Consider the following 13,705-nt stretch of genomic DNA (forward strand, 5'->3'; position numbering starts at 1 on the left):
TCAAGCCCGGGATTTAAGGCAGATGCCTCGTGAGCAGGAGGCTCCGGTTTGAAGCCCGGCCTTGGAGCAAATTTTCATTCGTCGCTTCAGCCAGCATAAATACATCATAGATGTTTCAGATTTGAAAAGATCTCTGGATTCACATAGTTTCATTCAATTTTTTATTGCCGAGGAACTGAACGATGGGTACAACGTTTCGGCCATTGTTTACGGAGACTTGGTAACTATGTTGAAAAGTAACGTCAGGTATCAGTGTCACCTGGAAGTGTAGTGTAGCATTCAACAAAAGTTACACGTCCTGCCATAATAATTTTAACTTACTTTTGGAAGTCTCCTCGTTTTTAGTACTAGTAGTAGTAGTAGCTTCATTCATCTGTAGATCTCTTTTTACAAGGATATAGGACATGTCATAGTACGAGGCGTGGTTTTTAAGTAAGTACCGTTTTGAAATTAAGAAAATATGTGCTAACATACCTCAATAATTTTATTTTTACATGAAAGCCTGTACCTTAATCTACTTTTCTACATAATTTCCGTCAATATTGAGGCACTTGTCATAACGTTGTACGAGTTTTTGAATCCCTCCTCACAGAAGTCTGCCGCCTGACTTGTTAACCACTGCATCACCACTGTTTTGACTTCGTCATCGTCTAGAAGTCGCAGACCGCCCAGGTGTTTCTTCAAGTGCAGGAACAGATGGTAGTCACTGGGTGCAAGATCGGGGATGTACGGAGGACGATATAGAGTTTCCAATCGAAAAGATGTGATGAGATCTTTGGCCTGATTCGCCAGACGCGGACGGGCATTGTCTTCCAGCAAAACAATGCCCTTGATCAACTTCCAGGCACTGTTGCTTTGATTGTGGTGTGACGTCGGCCACCTATGTTTCATCGCCCGTAACAATTTGGCTTAAGAAATCATCACCGTCGTTGCGGTATCGCTCAAGAAAAGTCAATGCACTGTCTTAACGATTGGTTTTGTGCACATCCGTTAACATTTTCGGTGCCCAACGCGCGCACAATTCTCGGTATTTTAACCGCTCGGTCACAATACCATACAAAACACAACGAGAAACATTAGCAAAGTCATCCCGCAAGGAGGAAATCGTAAAACGCCTGTTTCCTCTCACCTTATTGTCCACTTCCTGCACCAAACTTCCATTAACGGCAGAAGGACGCCCACTCTATTGTTCATCATGCACATTTGTGCGGCCATCTTTAAATGCTCTCACCCACTTTCTTACCATTGCATCAGTCATTATGTTTTTCTCCGTAAAATGCACAGATCTCACGATGAATATCGATCGCTTTTAGGCCTTTAGCACTAAGAAATCTTATAATAGCCCGTACTTCACAGTCGGTGGGACTCACGATTATCGGAGACATCTTAAACACTCAGTACACAACGTAAACTGTAATGGCGTCAGTGGGTAGATTAAGGCACAGGCTTTCATGTAAAAATAAAATTATTCAGATATCTTAGCACGTCTTTTTTAAATTTTAATAAGGTACTTACTTAAAAAACACACCTCGTATTTCCAAGTTTAGATCAATTTAAAATGAGCTAATTCGTATACACAAGCACGATTTTAAATCAGGATGAAATAGTGTGTAATGGAGGTGTCCACAAAGGATGCACAAATGGTATTTAGAAACACTCATACAACTGGAAAAGTTCGCCACTAATTTGCCATGGTGGGAACATCTGACCCTACTTATCTTGTTCACTCATACACTGCTCGTCAAGCTACACGTCAGATTCATCTGCTCCATATCAGAGGCCCAAATCTGGTGTTGAAAATTGAGTCACCACTTGGGATGAACAACAATGGTTGTAATGGTGAGGGGTCGTCTCTTGTTCATAGTAAGCGGAAGGGTCTCGTAGCTGTTGACGCATAGATTAGATTAGATTAGATTACATTAGTTTTCGTTCCATAGATCCGTGTTGAGGAGATCCTCGTGGATGTGGAACACGTCACCTTTTTTATTATTTTTTATTTTTATTTTTTTAAGCTGAAATAACAATACTAGTAGTATAAATATATACAACACATCATTTGTTTCTATTAAAAAATTCGTCAATGGAGTAGAAGGAGTTGGCCACTAGTAAGTCTTTCAGGATCCTTTTAAACTGATCTCTATTTGTAACTAGATTTTTTATGTTTGCTGGCAAATTATTGAAGATGAGTGTTCCTGAGTAGTGGACCCCTTTTTGAACTAAAGTAAGTGCTTTTAAGTCCTTGTGCTGATCATTTTTGTTCCTGGTATTGTATGTATGAATTGAGCTGTTTGTTGGAAAAAGAGATATATTATTTAGGACAAATTTAATTAAGGAGTGAATATACTGAGAGGCAGTAGTTAGTATACCCAGTTCTTTGAAGAGGTTTCTACAAGACGTCCGTGAGTTTACTTCACAAATAATACGTACTACACGCTTTTGGACTCTGAAAACTTTTGTTTACCCCAAAATATTATACCATATGACATTATGGAATGAAAGTAGGCAAAGTATGCAAGCTTTTTCACTTTTATGTCGCCTATGTCTGCTAACACTCTAATTGCAAATACAGATTTGTTAAGGCGTTTCTGGAGTTCTGTGGTGTGCTCCTCCCAACTGAATTTATTATCAAGTTGTAATCCCAGGAATTTAAGACTGTCAACCTCTTCTATCTGCTCTTCTTCGTACTTTATGCATATGCTGGGTGGAAAGCTCTTACAGGTTCTGAATTGCATATAGTGAGTCTTTTCGAAGTTTAATGTCAGTGAGTTGACTTTAAACCATTTGTTAATATCCATGAAAATATCATTAGTGGATCTTTCTAGAACTACACTCGACATACTATTTATTGCAATACTCGTGTCATCTGCAAACAAAACGAACTCTGCTTCTGGCAGTGTAACTGATGAGAGATCATTAATCTACACAAGAAAAATGGCCCTAAGATGGATCCTTGTGGGACACCACATGTAATTTCTTCCCATTCTGATGATGACTGATGACTTAATTCACTAGTCCCTTGCACTGACACCCTTTGTTTCTTGTTAGCGAGGTATGACTTGAACCATTTTGCAGCTCTGCCCATGACACCATAGAATTCTAATTTATTTAAAAGGATGTTGTGGTTTACACAATCGAATGCCTTTGACAAATCACAGAAAATTCCATGCTGCTTGTAACTTGTTATTTAATGAAGTAAGTACATTTTCACTGTAGGTGTAAATAGCCTTTTCGATATCAGAACCCTTCAGAAATGCAAACTGTGTTCTTGATAATATGTTATTTGTGGTCAGATGGTTGAGAAGCTGCCTGTAGATTACTTTTTCTAAAATTTTTGAGAATGCTGGCAAAAGCGAAATCGGTCTGTAGTTTGATGGCATCTCTTTATCCCCTTTCTTGAATAGAGGCTTAACATCTGCATATTTCAGCCAGTCAGGAAATGTCCCAGTTATAATTGACTGGTTACACAAGTAACTTAGAATTGTACTAAACTCACAAGAACATGCCTTAATTAACTTTGTTGATATTTCATTGTAACCACTAGAATGCTTTGTTTTTAAAGATTTTATTATGGAAGTTATTTCTTTTGGTGATGTGAGTGACATATTCATGTCCCTATAGCTATTTGTAAAGGCTAGTTTCAGATATTCAAGGGCATTATTTACTGATCCTGACAATCCCATTCTATCAGTAACGGATATAAAGTACTTGTTAAATAGATTTGCCACACTATGCCCATCGGTTACTAATGTGTCAACTACCCTTAGTGCTATTTGCTCCTGTTCCTTTCTGGTTCTACCAGTCTCCTCTTTCACTATATCCCATATTGTTTTTATTTTGTTCCCTGACATTGCTATCTTCTTCTCGTAGTGTATTTGTTTAGATGCCTGAATTACAGATCCATCCTTGATGGTGGGATGGGCAGTATTGTGTTCCACAGCCGTGATGACAGCACTCACCATCACCACTGCTGTCTGTGCCAACACCATCCTACAGCAGGGACCAAAAACGTGTGGTCGTCACAGTTTCATCCCTAGCACATCCCCAGACACAGAATGCAGAACCACTGTAGGGTGGAGTGGGGGTGGGGGGAAGGGGCAAAGGACGCTGCCAGGTCAGTTTGAGGACCAACCACACAGAAATGCATCTAGAGCCCCTACTAGCAACATTCGTGACAGGTCACTATGCTGGATACAGTTCTTGCAGCTGCAGAACCTCCTCTACATTGGAGCTGACGCAGTGTGAACTGCTTGCAATGTTACGTGCCTAATAAGAGTTATACATCGATTACGGTGCTGGATGGTGGTTTGCAAAATCACCCTGACTGCTAGCCGACTCCTCAGACCAATAACAAGAAGGCAGTCATATGGTCTTACCACACGACCGTTCTAACAAGTTTAAGTCTGTGGTCAGAGACGCTGCGCGCAGTCGCTGCTTATCCATTCGCGCTATCTCTCTTCTCCTCATGGAATACATTTGTTGTTGGCGTATTACTGGGACCTTTTTCAAGCATCTACGAGGGATATCCACAAAATACATTACGTTTTGGAATTAAAAATAAATAAAATATTGGAATTTTTTAAAATTATATACAGATGAAAGCCACACTTAAATACTACTTTTCCACATAGTTGCCATTTAAATTAAGGCTCTTATCGTAGCGATGGGCGAGTTTGGAAATTCCATCGTCATAAAATTCGGCCGCCTGCGCCTTCAACCACGTGGTTACCTCTTCTTGAAGCTGTGCGTCATCAAAACGCTGCATAACCAACCACTTCTTCATTTGCTGGGAATAAGTGGAAGTCGCTCGGTGCCAGGTCGGGACTGTACGGTGGATGAGGAAACAACTACCACTTAAAAGATTCGAGAACTTTACGAGTGGCATTTGCCATGTGGGCCCGGTCGTTGTCGTGAATCAGCAAGATCTTTGAGTCCAACTTTCCCCTGCGCTTGTTTTGTATTGCTCTTCTGAGGTTGCGCAGAGTTTGGCAATACCTTTGAGAGTTTATTTTAGTGCCTTTTTCAGGAAATCCACAAAAAACGTATTTCTACCGGGTTACTGATTAACCACGTGGTTGAAGGCGCAGGCGGCCGAAATTTACGACGAAGGAATTTCCAAGCTCGTCCATCGCTACGATAAGTGCCTTAATTTAAATGACAACTACGTAGAAAAGTAGTATTTAAGTGTGGCTTTCATCTGTATATAATAAAAAATTCCAATACTTTATTTATTTTTAATTCCAAAACGTAATGTACTTTGTGGATAGCCTCGTAATTCAACTGAAGCAAATGCGAAATTGTTGTGCATTATCAAGCAAGGACTGGTTTCCGAGAAGTCGCATCCTACTGCTTATCATCAAGTATTTACAGGTCTTTTCCACAGGGTTATAAGCAGCTTAACTAAGAAGACTGTCCATATCCAGAGACCACTGAAGTCGACAACAGCAGAAACGCAAGTTTCGCAGCTCCGTGAGAGACAGCACTAAACGTACGACGGCGACACCAGCGGCGTCAGCCTGAGACCAGACGAAGAAGGAAACTGGTCATATAAAAGACCCCGTACACGATCAAACTAATTTGCCAAGTTCGCTCTGACCTATCCAAGGATTTATCGAACAAACGCGCACACAATCCAAAATGTTTGTCAGTTTAGCCTGCTCGTGTATGCTGTATCTTGACGCTACTGCAAAATGCTACAAATGCAGATAAAGTATTTCTGGCATTAACTCCGGCCCTGTGTTTAAAGATGAAAAAGAAGAAAACATGACGCTAGTCCAGGGAATGTTTTAAAACGAGATAGAAATATACACGTGAAAACCTGTAAAAGAAATGTTACACTCGGAACCTAGTGATTACATCAACTTACTCCAAATGGCAAATGAAACTTTTAGTAACTTATTTAGAGTTGCTTCACGTTCGTCTGGCTTGCCATGTACTGGCAGGCCATCTGCCTGGTAATGAGACAGTGGTCGCCGTCCACAGTGTTAATCACATTTTCCTCCAAGTATGGTGTCCAAACATTTCTGGTACGTCCTTCATGATTTCCTGCTTCCTGGAACGACCCTGTCTCAGACAAACAGCGAAAAATTGTTCAAACATTGAATGTTGTGGTTGTTGTCTATGGGGATAGGTCTCCTGACACAAACTTGCTGCCTGCCGCTCGTTGCTCAATGGTACTTAATATCTGAAGTCATCAGTCCCCTAGAACTTAGAACTATTTAAGCCAAACTAACCTAAGTACATCACACACATCCATGCCCGAGGCAGGATTCCAACCTGCGACCGCAGCGATCACGCGGTTTCAGACTGAAGCGCATAGAACCGCTCGGCCACAGCGGCCGGCGCCGCTCGTTGCCATTTGCTTTTCTGTAAGTAAACACCATGACGGCAAGCTGTCGATTCGAATATGGAAGCATTGTGTACGACGCTATATCACCTCCACTATAATGTAAGTCGGAAAGAGAAGTGAATCAGACACAACATTACCGATTACTATGGCAGAAGTATGTGCAAGGGCATGGCATATGAGGAACAGTAACACCCTCCAGGAGGAAACCATGCATACTGTAACCGTGTGTGCATGGTACAGTGTGTATTAGACCACATTCCTGAAACAAGGTATGATTGAATAAATGGTCTCTATCATGGGAACCATGCGTTTCTGGACATAGGTTTATTAGACGTTTTTTGTTCTGTATCCTCTCACCGACCAACCCTAGAGTTTGTATACAGTGGAAAAAAATCACCCAGTATACTTCTTCAACTTGTGTGACTGTTTGAATGACATAGCGTAACTGACTATAATAAGTTTCATCCACAAATTGAGCCACTACTAGAGGATTCCGCGGTGCTTACGGTATCTCTGTTTATTCCCCAGAATTATCATCATCTTGGAGATTGGATCACTGTATGGAAGGAATAGCTCCACACGTAGCAGTAAGTCTCTATGAGTGTCACACAAACTAGTAGGATGTACCAGTTCTGTCTCCACGATATATCTTACAACAGAATCCGTGGCCACATCTTGGAACTTGCCCAGTCTCCTCTATTTCCTCGTTGGACAGCACTGGAACCCTCCAGTTGGCAGAGATTGTTGCATGGAATGCCCATATAAGGAGTTTACATCCAAGTACAGGATGTAAGTTAAATCATCATGTTCCCAGTACTCCTCCTCAGCCACATGTTTATTTGCCTCGGCATACCTATGCGCCTATTGGCAAATTCCCCCACTAATCCTGCACTAGAAAAAGAGCAGTATATCGATATCACTTCCCCTGGCATGGTGTAATAGAAGGCAGGATTCAGAGTGTATGTGTTCAAGCATACATTCCAGAATTTTTCAAAAATGTCTAAGAGCAAGTAGACGTCTGTGTCCATGCAGAGTCTAGCACACTCCACTAAATTAGGGATGTTGAGCACATGCCAAACATTCACTACATACCTGTACTCTGCACCCGATGTAACAGTGCCTGTAAGTTTACTAGTGAATGCAGCTATGCCCGCCAGTGTGGTTTCGCTGAGTCTTTCCATGAAATTCAGGTATTCGTATGGGAAGACTCCACTCTTCGTCACATCATCAAGATATGCAGCTCCATCACATTGTTTCAGTGAGTTTCTGAGGTGGCGCATGCATAAATCGAATTGATTCCGGGAGCTGGAGAGTTATTCTCAGCGAGATCCACTTGGAAAATGAAATGTAGTTTTTGACACTCTCAGTTTAACATACTCCCCTAAATTAAGGTTAGGTTGGAATTGTGACAGCAGTTATATTAGTCTTCGCCAGTCCACTCTTGAATGTGTGAAACTGATTTAATAAGTAGTGGCAACTTTTTAACTACTAATCGTGTTAAAAAGCTTCCAAAATAGAAATTTTATTGCCCAGATCGCAGTTGATGCACTTCCTGACTATCCTGTGATCTGAAGCTGGCAATATAACTTTTCGTAAACTAGTAATCACGATATGTACCAACTTTGATCTGGGAAATAAAACTTCTACGTTGAAAGCTTTTTTTTTACGTTAATATAGCGATCGATCTCGTACTCACAATGTCAGGTAGTTACACTAATAACATTGTTGGGTGACAGTATTTAAACGTGATATATCCAAACCAACAAATTTATTATTCTGGTTAGGCGTGTCAGCGGGAATTAACTTTTATTGACAGGGGCAGACAGCGACCAGTGCTATCATATCCCGTACGATGTAGATGAGCCAAAGACTTTATTCAGTGGTCGTATTGAAAGTTCCCAAGAGGGAGGCGTTTTGTTTAAAAAAAAATTTACCGTCCTGGCGCAGTGTAGCCAAAGACAATTGTATGGATGCAGTAACAAGACAGAAATAATCACATACAGTACATTTACCAGATCTGTGCTAGTGGTGCAGTAGTTCTCTCCCCTAGCAGACATGACAAAGACCTCAATGGTGCATTGTACAGGACAGAACGAAGTGTCCTCCGTTTCCAGAACAGAGGTGTATGAGGCAGCACAAGTCATTCCACTTCAAACTCGACTAGCCAGGCTAAGATCACGTTATGGACGACATGAACTAAAAACAAGTCAGATAAGGCAACTCTTAACCATGCCCCTCCCCCTCCCCTCCCCCCCCCCCCCATCGCCCCCGAAGAATTAGAAAATCCAGACACCAATATATCTTTCCTCCAAGATCTATGATACACAACCTGATAACAGAGTCCCCGGCGACAAACAATGAACTTCAGGCAATAGAACTTCTCAGCAGAATAGCTAAAGAAGTCAGTACAGGAAACACAGACACCCAGTGCAGGCACTGAAACTCGACGGAAACTAGGACTAAAATTAGCGAAGTATACCAATAGCATAGTAGATTTTATGGGTAACCACATTTAGTAAAATATTGAAAGTAGCGACTACGACTCACACCAACGAATTACAATGTCCAAATGTGCCGTTTGCAGCCCTTAAAAATCAATTACTCAGAAATCAAATGTATTGCTCCAATGTTATGAATTCGAAAACAGAATTAGTTTTAAAGGAAGTCAACAGAGAAAATTCTAACTGTAGAGACAGGAAACATAAACACAACAAAATTGCTGCGATGATGTTAAAGCTAATTTTATAATTGTATATAACAAAAATTACTATGAATGTCAGATTAAGTTACAAGTAATATGGCAAAATGTAGAAAAATAAAATTTTAGTATGAGACCAAGAGAGCTCTCAGAGCTCTATCATCCTTGCCAGGACGCGAATGAAAATGATAAAAAGTGAAAAGCAAATGGAGAGGGTACTTGAGTATGGGACCACGAATGGTGCAGGATCTGTGACGGTTTGAGGAGTGTGGCAATCTGGCCGCGCTTTTCAGGTCAAAGCAAGAGGTTAGATGTGTGTGCTCTCAGAACTGGTTCGGGAATATTTATCCACACAAGTAAAATATTATATTCCCTACTCTCCTGCTCCCATAGATATTAGTTGCTTTTCCTTGCGTTCTTGTAAGACCTCCATCTAAATCTAGTGATCGTAGAAGTGAGTTTGTTTTTCTTTTAAAATTTCTTCAGTATAGATTGCAAGAGAAATAAATTTCCGAAACTTATTTTAGTGCTGAAAAGTAAAAGAAAAGACAATTCATTTCTATTTAAGGCAATTCCTGAGATCTTTGAAAGCTGTCTGAGAAAGCAAAAGAACTAGACCTACTGTATTGTTCTGGCTTCAGTAAAAGTGTGATTCTTATTTAACTGGGTGAAGAATGAATATTTCAAATTTCTGATTTTCTTTAGTTTAGTTATGGGACAGTCTAGTCCTATAATTTACAAATTGTTTCACCTTCAGTTGAAAAAGTGGGACAGAAACACGAAAAATATCATCCAATTATACAATGAACCACCAAAGAAACTGGTATATGCATGCGTATTCATATACAGAGATATCAAACTGGCAGAATACGGCGCTGCCGTCGGCCGCTAAATCCTTTCTTTCAGGAGTGCTAGTTCTGCAAGATTCTCAGGAGAGCTTCTGTAGGAGGCGAGGTACTGGCAGAAGTAAAGCTGTGAGGACGAAGCTTGAGTCGTGCTCGGGTAGCTCAGTTGGGAGAGTACTTGCCCGCGAAAGTCAAAGATCGCGAGTTCGAGTCTCGGTCCGGCACACAGTTTTAATCTGTCAGGAAGTTTCATAACAGCGCACACTCCGCTGCAGAGTGAAAATCTCATTCTGGGAGCCTTATTTTTGTTTACGACGTCCTTACCGTTTACCTGATACTACTCTTCTCCTTACACACAGAAGTGATAGATTGATATTAGATAGTCGCACACACCCAGTTTGTTAAAAATTAAGCAAAATCTGGCGTTATATATGAACCCATAAGCAAATAGTCGTCTATGGGAAACTGTTGCAATTGTGCAGGCAGCTGATCTCTTTTAGTGAAGGACATTTCCACTATATTGTGCCATATTACCACTGGATTGTATTTTATATTTCCACGAAATGGTCTGCAGTGCATCCATTCCAACACCCTTTCATTGCCACAGTGTTGCTCCTTTAAAGAAGAAATTGTAGTTTCGACATGGTGTCATGTATCGCCTAATAAAGTACGCATATGGATTGTCATCTCTTTTGTATAAGTAATGCCTACATTAAAGCCCTATAGCTTCTATCCAAATACTTCCGCTCTATAATGTGTTTTCATAAGTGGACTAATAAATCGGTGTAAGTGGCTAACAGAAATGTTATTTGTAGTAGTTAAATCCTATACTTTTTCCATACAGTAGACCCTGCATTGAGTTGAGTACTGCCTGCCAATTCTATGGTCTGACCACTAAAATCATGATTCTTTAATGCTTTTGGCAAGTGATTGTGAGTGGTAGGTTACAGATGGTCTTTGTGGTAAGGGAATCAGATACTTTTCGATGCAATACACCACAATACAGAATTAGGTCACTACAGGTACAGAGGAATGTTAAGTACAAGGTATCACTGGCGCTAAACGCTTGGGAACAGGTGATACACACCTATTTTTGTACCAATAGCACTCTGTGGGAATAAAATGGTGTCTTTTTAACCCTGGGTAAGGCCATCAATTTCGATATAAACAGTGGTATTGTCTGTCAGTTCCATGATAAAGTACCAAAAGTATCATTTCGTAATGTTGGATTTTTTTTTCGAAGGAAAACACCGTGGTTCAGGTTGAAAAAAAAATCGATTTTCTATTTTCATCATATTTCGATAGATTAAGGTTTTATTTAAGTACTCTGAAAAAGATTTTGCTGAAAAAATGTTTTGTAGAGCATTTAAAGAGCATTTTCCTACCAAGTGTGTTTATGTGCCATGCCCACTTTTCTGTCACCCACTGTCAACCCACCCACTGTCAACTCTAAGCCATATGGAGATGCCATTATTAGCAAAACAGAATGTGTAGGCCATGTTCAAAAACGTTCAGGAACAAGGCTGAGAAAAGTAACTGTTGATATGAGAGGAAAAAAATTAGAAGATGGAAAATTGTTGACTGGTCAGGGTCGGTTAACTAAAACTGAAATAGAAATCTTGCAGGTTTACTATGGGCAGGCAATTAGGAGAAAGAAAGAAATTCTGGAAGCAATGAAGAGAGATGTTTGGGCCATATTCCTCCATAAGTCTTTTACTGATGATAAGCCATGTCATGGATTGTGTCCATCAGGAGAAAATTCGTGGTGCAAATACCATAGGGCTCAGGCAATTGGAGAATCTTATTCTCACCAGCATTCTCTTCCTGCTGCTGTTATTGCAGCAATTAAACCTATTGTCAGAGACTTGGCTCATCCTGACCTTCTAAGGAAATGTCTGCATGGGCAGACAAGGAACCCGAATGAATGTTTCAACAGCATAATTTGGAACTGCCTACCTAAAACTGTATTTGTAGAAATGCATACAATGAATCTAGGGGTTCTTGTTGCTGTTGTTACATTAAATTGTGGTAATATTGGAAAGTGTTGGGTACTGAAAAAGCTGGGAATTAATCCTGGTGAAAATATGATCACTGGGCTGCTACATTGCCATAAAATGAGGATACCCGATGCAGACAGGTCTGAATCTAATATGTCCAAGAAAAGAAGACAAACGTCCAGGAAGGTGAAAAAGAAACTGGGAGACCTGTTAGAGGACAAAGAAGAGCAATCATATGCAGCAGGACAGTTTTAATTAACTGTAAGTAACAAATTTCAAAAGTTTTTTCTTTAAAGTCAATTTCCGGCAAACTAAAATTTCAGTACCTATGCCCTATTATATCACAAACTATCATAGTTAAATGAATGAAATTTTCAGAGACTCTGCATAACATAAAAAGCCACCTCTGGTACTACATTCATTAATATTCCCCCATTAGGAAGTTCACAAAAAATATGTTCTACAGAAAAACTTAATATTTTTTGTTAATAAATTAAAAAAGTATTTATTAAAAACTATAAAATGAATAAAGTAGATTTTAATACAGTTGACACTATTAGCATCATGTAAAATACAGTACAAATATTAAGGTCCTTACAGTTAAATCTATGCTCAACGTTCACAAATTTCTCTTCTTCAGATACGCTGTCGTTGTCATATACAGTCCATATTTTATACCCTCATTACATCAGCTGTCATCAGTACAATGTCATTGGCAATCCCCAAAATTATAATTTCTCCTCCCTGGAATTTAATTCCTCCTCCACATTGTTCTTTTATTTCCTCTATTGCTTTCTCAATGCACAGATTGAATAACGTAGCGGATAGGGTACAACCACTTTTCACTCCGTCGTCATCCATTGCATCCCTTTCGTGCCCTTCGACTCTTATAACTGCTGTCTGGTTTCTGTACAAGCTGCAAATAGACTTTCGCTCGCTGTATTTACCCCCTGCTACCCTCAGACTTTTAAAGAGAGTATTTCAGGCAATATTGTCAAAATCTGTCTCTAAGTCTACAGTTGTTATAAACGTGTGTTTGCCTTTCTTTGAGCTATCTTCCAAGATAAGTCGTAGGGTCAGTATTGTCTCACGTATTCCTACATTTCTCCGTAATCCAAATGGATCTTCCTCGAGGTCGGCTTCTACCAGTTTTCCCATTTTTGCGTAAAGAATTTGTGTTAATATTTTTCAGCCATGACTTAATAAACTCATAGTTCGATAATATTCACATCTGTCAGCACCTGCTTTCTTTGGAATAGGCATTATTATATTCTTCTTGAAGAGTGAGGCAATCTCGCCTGTCTCACACATCTTCCTCACTAGATGGTAGAGTTTTGTCATGGCTGGCTCACCCAAGGCTGTTGCAAGTAATAGTTCTAATGGAATGTTGTCTACTCCTGGTGACTTGTTTCGACTGAGGTCTTTTAGTGCTCTGTCAAATTCTTCTCGCATTATCATATCCCCCATCTCACCGTCATCTATGTCCTCTTCCATTTCTATAATATTGCCTTCAAGTACATAACTGTTGTATAGGCCCACTGTATACGCCTTCTCACTTTTAGTTCTCCCTTCTTAGCTGAAGACTGGTTCACCTGAGTTCGTGATATTCATACAGCTGCTTCTCTTTTTTCCAAATGCTTCTTTTAATTTTCCCATAGGTGGTGTCTATCTTTCCCCAAGTGAAATAAGCTTCTAAATCCTTACGTTTGTCATTTTGCACTTGCTAACCATTCTCATTTTTTAGACGTCTGTATTCAATTTCTCCTGCTTCACTCCTGCATTTTTATGTTTTCTCCTTTCATCAGTTAAATCCAATATC

Source organism: Schistocerca gregaria, chromosome 5, assembly GCF_023897955.1.
Source record: "Schistocerca gregaria isolate iqSchGreg1 chromosome 5, iqSchGreg1.2, whole genome shotgun sequence".
Lineage (NCBI taxonomy): Eukaryota > Metazoa > Arthropoda > Insecta > Orthoptera > Acrididae > Schistocerca > Schistocerca gregaria.